Source organism: Manis javanica, chromosome 7 (genome assembly GCF_040802235.1).
Source record: "Manis javanica isolate MJ-LG chromosome 7, MJ_LKY, whole genome shotgun sequence".
Classification (NCBI taxonomy): Eukaryota; Metazoa; Chordata; class Mammalia; order Pholidota; family Manidae; genus Manis; species Manis javanica.
Window position 1 is genome coordinate 111280655 of NC_133162.1, and position 13945 is coordinate 111294599.

Below are 13945 nucleotides of genomic sequence, written 5' to 3' on the forward strand. Positions count from 1 at the left end.
GTTCAATTGAAAAGTGAGCAGCTAATTTAAAATATTGAGTCTTAATGGCTATTAGAACATAAAATATGATCCTAAACATCCACAGCAATTTGCACCTATAACCAGGTATATAATTTATTTTTAAAGATTTAGGAAACCCTTCTGGCACAATTTTCCAGATGTGACTTTACTTAGATTGAAATAGAGTTGAATAACAAATTATACCAAGTAGTTAGTAAACATTTCCATGACCTCATAAAGAAAAATTGATGATCCTTTAATATTATGCATTAAAAAATTTAAACTGAAAACCATTTGGACATTTCTTCTTTAGATTAGTATTGGTCCTTTGTACATATATAGTATCTTGGTTGAATTCAATAAAATAAAATATAAAAAAATGTTACATTACCTGAAGTCACTGGACTAAGTGCTAATTACCACTTTAAAACAATTATTTTATATTCCATGTGTATCTGAACAGAAAAAAAATATTGTATAGTACATTGGAAATATTTATGTTAGCTTTGGGAACTATTTCTCACAGAAACTATAATGCATCCAGAATAAAAAATGATACAAGAAAACAGTAAAGCTATTGAAGAAAAAGAGACATAGACATTGGTGAACTAAATAAACTTTGAGGAAAAAAATCCAACAATCAAATAGAAAAAAATTAGGTTTCAACAAGGATAATGTAGAAACAAACAAAAATAGTATTTGACAATAATACAGGATTTACTATATCTAGAGCATTATATCTTTCTTCAGAAGATACTGATATATCAATAATTTAAAAGTCCGATCCATGTTTTTATAGGTGCGCTTCAAGTTTTTGTTTTTTTCTGTCTTTAGGATGTTGGGGCCTCTGAAATCCAGAGGAATATATAAACTAGAAATATGTCAATTCCAGTTTGGCAGATATTGTTGACTGCAATTCAGTATTTGTCTCAACTCCAGGCTCCTAAAAGACATGCACTGTTAATACCAGAAAAGCCACACTGTCCTGGCTGGTTAACCCACAGGGTTTTCCAAACACAGAGTAGCTAGGTGAAAGATATCTTCCATTTCATCCCCAAACGTTTCCCACTCTGTCACCGTCCATTAAAAAGAGAAGCACACCACACTAATTTGGAATTACTCATTAAAAATGAGAATGTTAAAAATTATTTTTAACATTTTAACAAAAAATTGTTAAAAATGGGAAGAATAAGGGAATTTGATACAATGCACTAACATTTTTTTCTGACTTTGATTCCTCTTTGCAGGCAGAATTCTTCATCTTGCTCTTCTCTTACTTGGACATCCAGGATTTTAATTTTAGAACTAATTGTAATGGGTGTCAAATGATACTACACTACATATACAATTTCCTGTCCCTCTCTTTTCTCTCTGTACTGTCTCCCTCCTTTTCTCCCCTTTGTTCCCCTCCCCCCTGTACATATATAACTATCCAATATGTTGTTTTTACTGCAAGCTTTTATTAAGATCAGCTCCAGTGCCTCCATAATGCCTATTTTACTCTCTAGAGTCAGGTGGTAAAAACAGCTTTCTTAATTGGGATCTCACAGATACAAATTTATTTGGGAGTTTAAAAAGTGGCAGAGGTAATCACCTGATAGGATCTGGAATTCAAAGGAAGACTAATTAAAGGATCCTTAAAAATAAAAATCAACAGCAATAAAATAAATAGTTGGGGCATATTTGATTGGCTGGAGACAGTTGGTAGTCTCAGGAAAGCAAAGCAAACCAGAACAACAGGAAGTTTACCATCAGAGAGAGAATAAGATAACAAAGCAATTTAACATGATCTGGCATTCTCAAAATATTAACAAAAAATGTATGTACAATGATAAACTACATAGTGAAAAAAAATTATACAGGGTTGGTTGGCTGACCACAGATATGAAATAATCAGAAAGATTTGAAATTCTGTTTTTAAAGTCTCAAGTTTATGCCTAAATTTGAAGGAATAAAAAGGTAAAGTCTGAAAAATTATGAAATATGATGTAGGGAGTGGGCATAGCAGTAGAGGAAGAGAGAAGGAAGTGGGGAAGAAAGGGAAAAATGGGGGAGGGAGGAATGAAGGGAAAGAGAGTCCCTTTTTCCCCTTCTACTGCACTTACCTGGGGATTTTCTCAGGTAGCAGCCAGCCGTTACTGACTCCCCAGGAACTGTCTTCTCTGGACATTTCGTTTGAACATTTGGGAACTCTATGCTACAGCACAGTCAGACCTTTCTCAGGTTGCCTGAATCTTTTTATTAATTTATACAAGTTTATATCTGTAAGGGAGCATAGTGGTATTGTCCAAATATCTCATTTCACTGTTTTCAAAGCCATAAAGCTAGTTAATGAGCAGTTCTCTCTGTCCTTCAGAATCCTTCCATAAGGCTTATCAAACACAGTACAACAGCAACACCCACCTGCTGAGTAACCAACTGTCTGATTGCTCTATTAAAGCATGCATGGCATAAACTTTAAGCTGTTATCAAATATCCATTACCCCCTCTTCCAAGTCTGATTTTATTCAGGCAATGTTTGTAGACTTTAAATACTATATCTCCCAGCCTTTCATGCAAATAAGGGAGGCTGTGTATTAAAACTGGTCAGTGGCATGAAGATGGAAAGTTCCTGAAGAAGCAGGTTGACTTGCTTGACAGTGATATTTTATTCATCTTCCTCCTGGAATGTGGATGTGATATTTGGAGCTGCAGTGATCATCTGGGACCACTAGTTTATTGTGAGGACTGACAGGACAGAAATACAAGAGTTTGGAACACAGAGCACACCATGAAATCACCTTACCTGTCATAAAACATCTACCTATCTTTGGACATTTTTTATATGAAAAAATAAACTTGTATAGTTTATTATATAGTCAGTTGTAGATACTAGTCAGACACTTAACCTATCACTGTTATTTGGGAAGGATGCTTTATAACGTCATAGAGTTTGACAATTGAAAGCTATTTGGAGAAGTAGAAGAAAAATATGATAAGCTACAGGAATATGCTGGAGGAAAAAGGCTAAAACCTGAGAGGGCATGGAGAATTTTATAATCCAATATGCATGCCTTTGCTCAGAGTGCAAGTTGCTCAGCATTGACTTTGTTACTAAAAATAGCTGTTAGAATTTCTCTCCCTGGAGGCCTTCCAAATTGGGCAGGTAACAATATGTTCAGGCAAGTTTGGATTCAGTCCAGCCTAAAGGCAGATGGATGGACTGAATGACGTCTGAAAGCCCCTTCCGGTCCTATTATCTACAATTCTGTTTCACACTGAGAGAAAGTTATTGCTGCTTCTCTATTTGTAGTTATAGTCATTGAAGAGACCTTTATTTCCCTTCTGCATATTGCAGATATTTCTGGTAAATAAGAAAAAACAAAACTGAAAGGAGAGAATCACTTTAGGAAAAAAAATGCAGGAGTGAATCTCATTGACAAAGAGTACATTGTCTGTTTGAGACCACTAATTCTGGCACACAGTGAGGTAGATTTTTACCTCCACCGTTACTCTGTGAAAGAGTTCCATGCACTTTTTGCACTCTATCTCTGTTTTCTTTTTGTCTTCTCTGCCCAGCTAATAGAGTCCTTGTAGTGGACTGAGGAAGCAATTAAATCCAAGTTTCTTTAGGTGTTTCCAAGCCTGTTGGGGTATAAGATGTACATGCGTAAAGAAAGAAAAAGGATGAATTAAATCAAGGAACATCTGCATTGAAAAGTTCACTTCAAAGGTTAAGTTGTAATGTGTTACGTGAGATTACTAGGTTTTGAGGACAAATATTCTTCTCAGGTCTGCATATTTTGTGTTTTGTAATTAGTTTAGATGGTAGGATACACACCTGACTTACTGAAAAGAAACTAGAAGCCGTTTGTCTGGGAATAGGATATAACACTCAAAGAACATGACTACTAGAAACATTACCTTACACTGTTTTTGAAAACAGGAGCAAATGAACCCAAATGCGGGTGAAAGGCATACAAATGTTAAGTATTTGTGTTTTAGTTCCCTGAAATAATTATTTCAGCTGGATATCCAATAAATAAATATACGCTAAGAAAATCTAACAGAATATCTACTCACACACTTACATTTCTATATACATCTACAGACAATATATTTTATATATGATCATGTAATAGTCATAAATAGATACTCTTATACATTAGATACTCCACATAAACTACTTATAGTAAAGGATTTATACCTATTAATGTTTCTCTCCAAAGTTCTTTGAGACTTCCTAAGTAATATTTAATTGACCTAACTAAAAATTAAACAATTCAGGTTTTTAGTGCTTCTGCTCTGAGAATATTGGATAGTTCTCTGAGCCATTTATTGAACTGCATAGATTTTTTTTCTTGGCGCTGTTGGTTCTGTACCCATAGCCTGAATGAGTACACACCACGTTTCAACTAATGGAACTGAAAAGTGCTCTTTCGGGCTCGTCGCTTCCGTTCCCCTTGTATCTAACGCTCACGCTTTGGCTCACGGTCACGCTGACCTAATTCAGAAGCTCTGCGAGCAGAGTGATCTCAGTCTGATCGGTATTTTATGGTTTCCCCACCCACAGTGGGTTGTCTGAACTGGTTCTACAATCCCTTGTGGCACAGGGGATTTGATTTGATTTCATGTTTTCTCTTAATCACAAATGTTACAGGAAGCTAAAAAGCAAGTTCTCAGCTAATGTGAACAAATTTGGGTGGTGTGTTTTCCCTCAAAAGATTAATCTTTAATGAGTTTCTTGCATCTAAACTCAAATAAGCAAATATATATAAAAAGATTTGGAGAAACTTAAATACACATGCATATGTCCTTATGACTTTACATGAGTGAAAAAATAATGATTTTATTATGAAAGGAGTGATTATGGGGAGCTCAGAAGTCATCAGTCCCACAGATATTTTGTTTTTCTGAATATTATTTAACATACTGAGATAGTTACAATGGCATTAATACACATGTGATTCAGTGGAATAGGGTTTATTATATAAATGGTAACAATAGATCAGAGAAAAAGGCACACAGTTTTTTATTCAATTTTGAACAGATTAGAAATTCAGATTGAAAACACTGTCTGAAAGGCATGAAAATCTCCTGAAAACTCCCTCTATAGAATTGCATAAGACTTACTAAAATTCCACCTTGGGTTTAACAAATATCAAATCTTCTATTTGTTGGTTACTACTTATTAGAATGAAATTATGTTGTTTCTTTCCTTCAAAATTTAAACTTTCTCCATTGAATGACTTTGAAAAGTCTCATTATTCCTTTCAGACCCCATTATGAATTTGAATTCCTAAAGGTGTTTTTTTAAATTCCTATTGTTCTAGTGAAAATCTACTTAAAAGAGTTAAAATGAATTCCATTTCCTTTCCACATCCCTCACCAAATCAAAGTACTAATTTTTCTCAAGGGAATAGAGCTAATTGTCTGATTGAGACATTCAATTCCGCAAACTGGTTACATAGCTTTTTCAACTTGTTGTTCACGCAGCACATTTTTTCCCCTTCCCAATCAATTAATAAAACTGACAGGGAACGTACAGTTAGCTCAAAAATGTTTTTCAGTTGATTTTCTACAAGGCATCTTGCTGCTTTATGAATGCATCAGAGCAGATACTGAAGTGTAACAACTTTACGCACTTCTCTGAGTTGATATGTTAAGGCCCAGTACTCAATACTGGCAAATGAAAACTCAAGGTGACAGGGTTTAAACCTTGTTCTCAAACCACCTTTCTTTGTGGTGCCTGGGGATGCCATTCAACCTCAGCTACCTGTTTTAATTCCTTTCTTTTTAAAATACCAAGCTGCTTTTGTCAAAAACAAATAATGAATTCTAGGGGATTTGGCCTCAGATTTGAGGCTGAGTGGAGAGCTGAGTTTATTATAATTCATACTTTTGAATAACATTGAAATTGTCCTATTTTTCCCAAAGTTATTATAAGAGTGCCAAACTTAGGCATCAGTTAAGATGGCCTTTTAGTAGCTTGATGAAGATGCGATTAAGGTTACTTAAAATAATAAATACACCCTCCAAACTCCTAACTTTCATCTGAAAAGGAATTCACTTAGTATGGTTCCCATGTCATCTATTTTGACTTTCACTTACATGAACTATATATAAGTGATAAAGAATAACACCTAACATGCCTTGTTTTGGGAGTTGGTCAATGTGAAGAGACAGATGACTGTTGCGCTCAAACTTTAATGAATTATAACAATGCATATTTTTACCTTCTAAGACTAAATTGCATAACTTGCTATAGGTATGCAACAATTCTAGTCTTACATTATTAGGAAAGTCAGGTAGAAAGATAGACATGAGCAGCTGGGGAAAGAGGAACATAGGCTCAAAGAAGCAGCTGACTGGTTAGGGTTCAAGAAAAAAAACACCCGAACTGCCCAGGGAGGGGGTCCCACGTGAAGGCAACAAAGACTTTGCAGGGAAGTAACTTTTTGTCTATTGGGACCACGCCAAACCAGTCCCAGCCAAGTCCTAACGTGGGAGTCACAGAACAAAACTAAGAACAGCTTGAATCACATCTTGTCATACTCTTGGGGGTTGAGTTTGTTCTCAGTTCCTGTCCCCACTGCAACAAAACTTTGAAGGGCAGAGACACAGTAGTGACACAGAGAAAAAGTTTTATTTAAATACACTCTAAGGGAAAAATGGGCCAGTGTCAAGGTAGACAAATGCAGGTTTACTTAAAAAAAGCAGAGAGGAAGGGGAAGCTCATTGTTGGGAACTTGCAAGCTCAAATCAGAGCTCTCAGTAGCCCCTCCCTACTTAGCTGAAGTAGGACAGAGAGGATGAAGACTTGTGCTCAAAGTCTGGAAAACAGAATGAAATAGCAGTGACAAAGATACCACTGGAAGAGGACAGAGACAAAACGTACTAATTGGACAGTAAGAAGTCTTTTAAAAATACACATTCCGCAAAAGGGGAATGCAGGCAACCTCAGAGAGGAGGTGCACTTAAGGGACTAGGGTTCTGTCTTTTAAGGCTTTCAAGAATGGGGCAAAGGGTGGGGGTGGGGGGTTCTTGGGCATGGGCTTGATCTGTAGTCTTATGATGTCTCTATGTCATTACCTATCTTTCTAGAATGGGATAAAGGTAAAGGGTTAGGGGGGTGGGATTGTCCTGTGGTCTTATGATATCTATCTCACATGCATTAGCTAGAGCAAGTCTCAAGGTCAGCCCAGATTTCAGAGCATGTGGAATGAACTCACACTGCAAAGGGCCTTAACTCTGTGAGTCCTCTGGCTCTCTGGTTTTATCTGATGAACTCCCTGAGTTCTTGGTGGGCCCTACCCTCTTCTGATCTTGCTCATATCTGTCTTTCTACCTAATAATGTCATTAAAATAAAATTGTGGTTTACTCCCCCAAACCCCCATGGGTTTTTTCTATGTGTGTTTTGGAAAAAGACAAGCACACCAGCAGGAGTGGGTGTATTAACTAGGGCTGTCAATCAAATAATCACACCCTGTCAGAGAAGTGTCCACCAGCTAGGTGGTGCTAAATAGACCCTCGCCTAAAAGTTCAGGGACTTTGTCTACCTTGACTCTGGCCCCCTCCTCCCTTGGAGTGTATTAAATTAAAACTTCTACTCTGCTTCACTATCGTGTCCCTGCCTTTCAATTTTTCACTGTGGCAGGGACGAGAACTGAGGAGAACAAACTCATCCGTAGCAATATGCTTAATAATAAAACAGTATCTATAACCTTATAACATTATTGATAATATATCTTAGTATCATTTTCCACACACTTTCTCTTCTTGTCACAGTTTTGTGCAATGTATTTTAAGTGGGTCATTTTTGCATCCTTTCCTAATGTAACCACTCTTAAGTCTATTGCCAGTACTTTTTGAGCTTCAAACTCATCTCTCTTCACTCAGGACCTCGTGTTTCAACCTTACTAAAGAACTTAGACTCTCTAGTATCCAATGCTTTCTTATGCACTTGTGCCACTGTAGTTACATTTCCCTGATTTTACAATGTTGTTCCTTTACTCATTTACCTAGCTAACTCTTAGAATGAGTCACACATCAACTCCCAGCTCTCGGGAAATTTTCATGCATCCCCTCAACCAGAATTAGATGTTCCTCATTTTATTCTTTCTTAGCAATATTTACCTACCTTCATTATGACATATGAATTCCATGAAGACAGAAAATAAGATTTTCTTCATACGCAGAGCTTAGATAAGTGTCAGTAATAAAGTCAGTGCTCAAGTTTACTGAAGTGAATGAATAAACATAATATAGGGAAAACTTTACTGTGTTTCTATTGACACATTTTTTAAAAATTTATTTTTACCTCATACCCATCATTATATTTTATAAACTATTCTTTGTTTTCCATCATATCAGGAAGAAAAGGGTGAGGGAAAGATCAGATAAATGATGAGTCCCAGTGTCCATGAATATTCTTATAAAATTTACAATTCCAAAAGTGGAGTGGTGGAACTCTTGCAAGTCTCTTCTGTGCAGAGATTACTGGGGTGGGGAACCTGAGTTCTCCAGATTTCTGTGATTTCACACAGGTTATTATGTTTGAGAAACAGGCTTAATAGGAGTTGTTTAAACCAAGGAGTAAAGCTCCATATCAAAGTCAATTGCTATTTCTTTTCCTACAGAAGTTTGGTGAACAAACAGGATAAATTTTATTTTGGGTTGAATTGTGGATCCATGATTTTGACTTGCATCTATCAAAATAAGCTGAAAATAGAGTACAATTCAGCAACAAGTGAAAGTCCATAACACATTAGGATTCTCAGCATGGAAAAGTTTGGATCAAAAGATTTGGAAGTGGTATTAAATTAGTTTAGAACCCCTATTCACCAAGGTGAGAGTTGAATACAGAATCTGATACGTTTAAATAAATATTAGTTTATTTAAGTTAGATCCTTTACATTTTTAAGTTATTAATTACCATGTCTATATACTATTTTCTTATATTTATAAAATTTTGTTTCCATAGTTTTTCTTAAAAAGAATTCTGTATGAAGCCAAAGTATACTAATTAGTATAGTATAATATTGATTGAATATGTAAATTCAACTACAAAAAGTTCATTTCCAATAAACAATGAATTAATTCTCCTTTTGAATGCTGAGCTCCAGACATTCAGTTAGCTAGTTAGCTGTCTCTATAAGTCAATATAGTCCAACAAAAAGTGAACTCCAAGTCTCTCTAGCAGGATTAATTACACGTGATAAATCAGTTTAAAGCATTCAGAAATCTGTGCAAAAGTATATTTCTAATTAAACAGAATTTATAAAACTAAAACTCTGAAAAATAAATATATATATTTAGAATAGTCTCCAAGAAATACACTATTTAAAGTTCATTTGGGTGTTCTTTGTCAACATAAACAATATCTGCAATAGTCCTGTAATAGACTGATACAATTATAGACAACCTATTCTTTCTAGGAATTGTTGCTTTGCCTGTGAGAAGCATTAATTCGGCCCTGAAATCAGCCAGTGTTAAGGGTCATAGCTTTTTACTAAACTAACTCAATTAATTAACTGATCTCTTTGAGAGAAGATATTACACTTGAGATAGATTTGAAATTATCCAATCACCTGAAAACAACACAAAGAAAAGAATATAGCAGATCTACTCTTAAACTGGGGGAGCTTTAGTAATCAAAAGTGGTCTGAGTACACAAATTCCTGGCCATTTTCCATTGTTAATTTTCTGCCTCTAGGCCTATCGAAGTTTCAAGTGACCTAAGTACACACTGGTGAAGTTTCCCTCCCAGTTCTTCAGTTTCCCGTTGGTGACAGATACCCTTTCCATGCCTCCTGTCCATGCCTTTGCTTTGTATTCTGTGTGCCAGAATTCCCTTCTCTAGCATGATTACCTCATTTCAGTTTAGAAAGAGATTGGCAATATTTTTCAATGGGAACTTTTAAAATGGGAAGACAAGATCCACTGATACAATAAATTGAAAGTAAAGACAACAAAGTGTGCCAAATTCATTTGTCTTCTCAGTTTCACCAACTTCTTTCTTTCCTTCCTTCCTGGTAGCTACAAGCTAATCTTAGGCCACTCTGAAATCAGTCTTATAATGACTAATAAAACACCACCACAAGATAAAAAATTTCCTTACTGGCAGGATGAAAAAATGGGGTCCTGAACATTTGAGCTAGGAAGTAATTGCAAATTTTTTATTAAATTTATTAAATTCAATTTTTAAATCTTAATTATATAACTAAATAATTACATAAACATTTAAATAAAATTATAAATTTAGTTTATAAATTTAATTGAGTTAGAATAATTATTTTTTTGAATATTTGGAACACATATGAGATTTTTAAGCAAGAAGCTTTAAGGATTACTAATTGTCCTATGGGGAGTCATTACAGATAATAAAGATTACTATTAACCTTGGTCCATTTTGAGAAAGCATTTAATTTATAAATTACCTCCAGGATTATTTTAGCACTTTGTTATAGGACTTTAGATTTATTAATAGTAATAAAAAAATCAACTATATAACATTTTAAATGTCATAAGTTGGTATCAAAATAAACACTTTAGAATAAATGCATTAGAATCACTGAAGTCAAAAATACATTAAAATAGATTATAGGTAGATGGAGAAAAATGTTATTGCACATATTAGGAAAATTATATTTCAACAGGCAAGTAAAATAGTCCAATGGAATTAAAAAAAATTAATATGAATTTTTTTAAGGAGTTAAATAATAGATGAGTCTTATTCCTTATTAGTTTCCTGACCAAAGACATGAATTAAATACATTACACACTCAGGATTACATACAACAGGTTCAGAGTAGCAAAGAGGGGAATCAGAAAAGAACAGTATGTGTGTTTGTGTGTGCCTATTGGTGGTGAGCTTTACAGATGTCAGTTTCATTCCCTAATCAGTTTTAGTAAACTCTGCATACTTTATCCCCTTAAATTTAAAAGGACATTAGATGTGTACTGCAAAACCATCACATAGATTACTTAATCACTTTTTCTAGAGACACAGAAGAAAATCTCTTTTTGCAAAGATCTGAAGAGTTCCATGTTCTTTTAATCAAGTAAGAAAGGATAGTGTCACAGAGGATAGCATTCCCTGTACACTTAAATGTATGGCCATTTTGCAACTGCAAACATAGTTTAACTAGGATTGTGAATAAAGAAGGGCTTATCTTGTTGACAGGCAGTTAAGATAATGAATTATCTTAAGAATGTCAAATTTTAAGATAGTATTTTGATACATTTCAGTCAATCTGGTCTTTATTAGATGAATTTATTCACTTTCAGCATTCTTTGCATGGTTATGAGAATTTTTGTGAAAATATCCTGAATTGAGAAGCGTTGTACAATACAGAATGTGTTTTCATTGCTCATGCAATTTAGATATAGGATACTGCCACCAATATAAAATACTATATAGGAAGAGATGAAATTTTCTAGAATATAACATGGTGATTTTGAGTGTACTTGTAAAATTGTAAAAATTTTACAAGCATATTCCTATATATATAAGTACACCATTTTCATAAATCCATTTTTTCTTTCTTCAAATGGAGCTAAATTATGGAGATTAAAATATCAGTGCTATAGAAAATCATTAATAATAAATATCTTTTCATTACCCTCTCCAGGAAGAAATTGATTTTTTCTAGGAAATATTCAGAAAACAATTTGGTTGATACAAAAGCACTCCCAAGACCAGAATATCACCTCCAAAATGTTAAACTTTTCTCCTTATTAATTTTCATAAGGGATAAAAATACACTACCAAATGTACTTTGTATCATTGATTAGAGAAAAGAAAACATTCATCTTTGAATCAAATCTGAGGTTTCATGTATATTACTAAAATTAGAGTATATGCGTAGAATCAACAAAAAGGAAACAACGGAAAGAGAGTGATTTAGACAGAACTGTTCTGCAAAGTAAAAGCATTTCTAAAAGTCAAGGAAAAGTTTGAGTTATCTGGTTTTTTCTTTATAATATGTCTATAGTAGATTAGAAAGTTTCTTAGAGACTTGAAAGGGTTGTGCCTAATTAGTCAGAATACAGTTTTTCACTTCCTCCAAAATTAGAAGGAAAGCTGAGGGTGGGAGAGTAGACTCAGTTCCTATAATGCACTTTTGCCTATAATCAATCATCTTTTCTCATTTAAACAAAAATCATGTACATTTGACAAATCTTATGTTGCCCAAAAGATTTGATTTTTCATCTGAGTGCCAAGGACATCTCCCAGGCCAAGCAGTCAAACACATTTCTAATTACCTTTTCTCAATACAGAAACTTTTTATTAAACCACTAACTCTGGAATGACTGTATCTTTCAGTCACTAAGGTTCTATCCTACCATTCTATGCAGTGTATAAGGCCACAGAATGAGGTGAAAAACTTCTGCTGAAGTAAATAGCAAGTAGAGATCCAAATATAATTCTTATTTCCAAGTCTACTGCAGGCCATAATAAATATGACTTTAAAATAGGTATTTTAAAACATTTCACTTGGTGAAATCTAGAAACTTCTAAAAGGCCAAGTGGTACAATTAGACTCCTACTGGCAAATTAAGAGGAAAAATAAAATGTCACTAATGAAAGAAATATGGAACTTGGAACATGTAGAGACCTGGATTAGAAAAGGAAAAAAAAATTGAAGTATAAACAAATACACACTTTCAGTCTGAAGTATATGCTGATCTTTCCAAAAATAGGAATAAATTTAGTAACAATTTACTTACATTCAAATACTCTGTACTTGAATCCCGCTTTACTACTAACATAGCCTTTCACAATTTTTAGATCACAACTCTAAATTTTACTAAACTCACCTATATTTTCATATATTTCATAGCACTGAAATATGTTCAAAATACTCGTTTGTGTAATCACCTCTGAGGAAATATTTGGCAATGTGATGATTTCACTCTTTCAGAAGCTTAGTCACACATGTCTATTAGAGAGTATTTTTTCGTGTAATAAGAAGCCTGAATTATAACTGAAGTGGATAGAATTAGGCTCTAGAAAATATAATTAATTTCTGAAAAGAAAATTAGACTGGCTTCTATCACTTTGTAATTCTGTACTTTACTTTCCATTAATATCACTTTTCTTAATATACAATTATAAAAAAGAATACACATCCCAAAGCCTTTGAATAGAAATGAGATGTCTTATTATTATTACATGGGTTCATAACTGAAATTAAGGATCTGCTGGCTCTGTGTGACTGTGTCAAGGTTCAAGGCTAAGAAAGGAAACTCAGCCAAAGAAGGAACCCCTTTAGCTTCTCAGTCTGAATCTGTCCACAGAGCCAGGGTAATTGGATGTTCCTCTAGAAAGGGAAAAAACTAGGGACCCAGTTGATCTACGGTCTCTTACATCCTCACAATTTTGGATTACCTTTCTAAGATTTACTCTTTTCCTAATAAATCTGTCCGTCTCTGGTATTGAATCCAGTCACTTCATTCAGCCCAGAGGTAGGGAACTGACAGCCAGGAAGCCCTGTCAGGCCTCCAGACAGGTTTTGTTTGGCATGTACATTGTTTACCATACAATATTTTAAAAAGCATGAGTGGACTCTGAACACTTTAAATGCATATGGATTTGAAGCCCTTCTGAAAAACTGGAACTTTTGGACTCCTAGGACCTTTTCCCACCTGACAGCAATTACTTTGTGTGAATCTCTCCAAAGACCAGACATGTATCTCCAGTTTTCTATATTTCTGTCTATTCCGTATTGTCTTACTGACCCCAACATGAAAGATGTTACTCTTTGACATCCTAGCTTCAATGAATATCCTCTGTGTTACAACCCGAGTTGCAAATTTCCAGTTCAGTGGTATCTTTCCTGCTTCCTTCTTGCAGCCTGATGCACTTGACAGGTACCTTGGTTTTGTTTCCAGATCTGGGTCCTTGCTTTAATCCTCAACTTCTTCTTATTTCTTTGTCTCATATATAATGTACCTCCCCAG

General features: G+C 34.6%; 1 protein-coding gene across 6 annotated transcripts in view; it reads right to left on the reverse strand.

Annotated features, from left to right (window-relative positions):
• The window catches only part of LRP1B (LDL receptor related protein 1B), a 1876014-nt gene that overhangs the window by 1203420 nt on the left and 658649 nt on the right, over positions 1-13945 (reverse strand). The gene's annotated exons all lie outside the window — the stretch shown is intronic.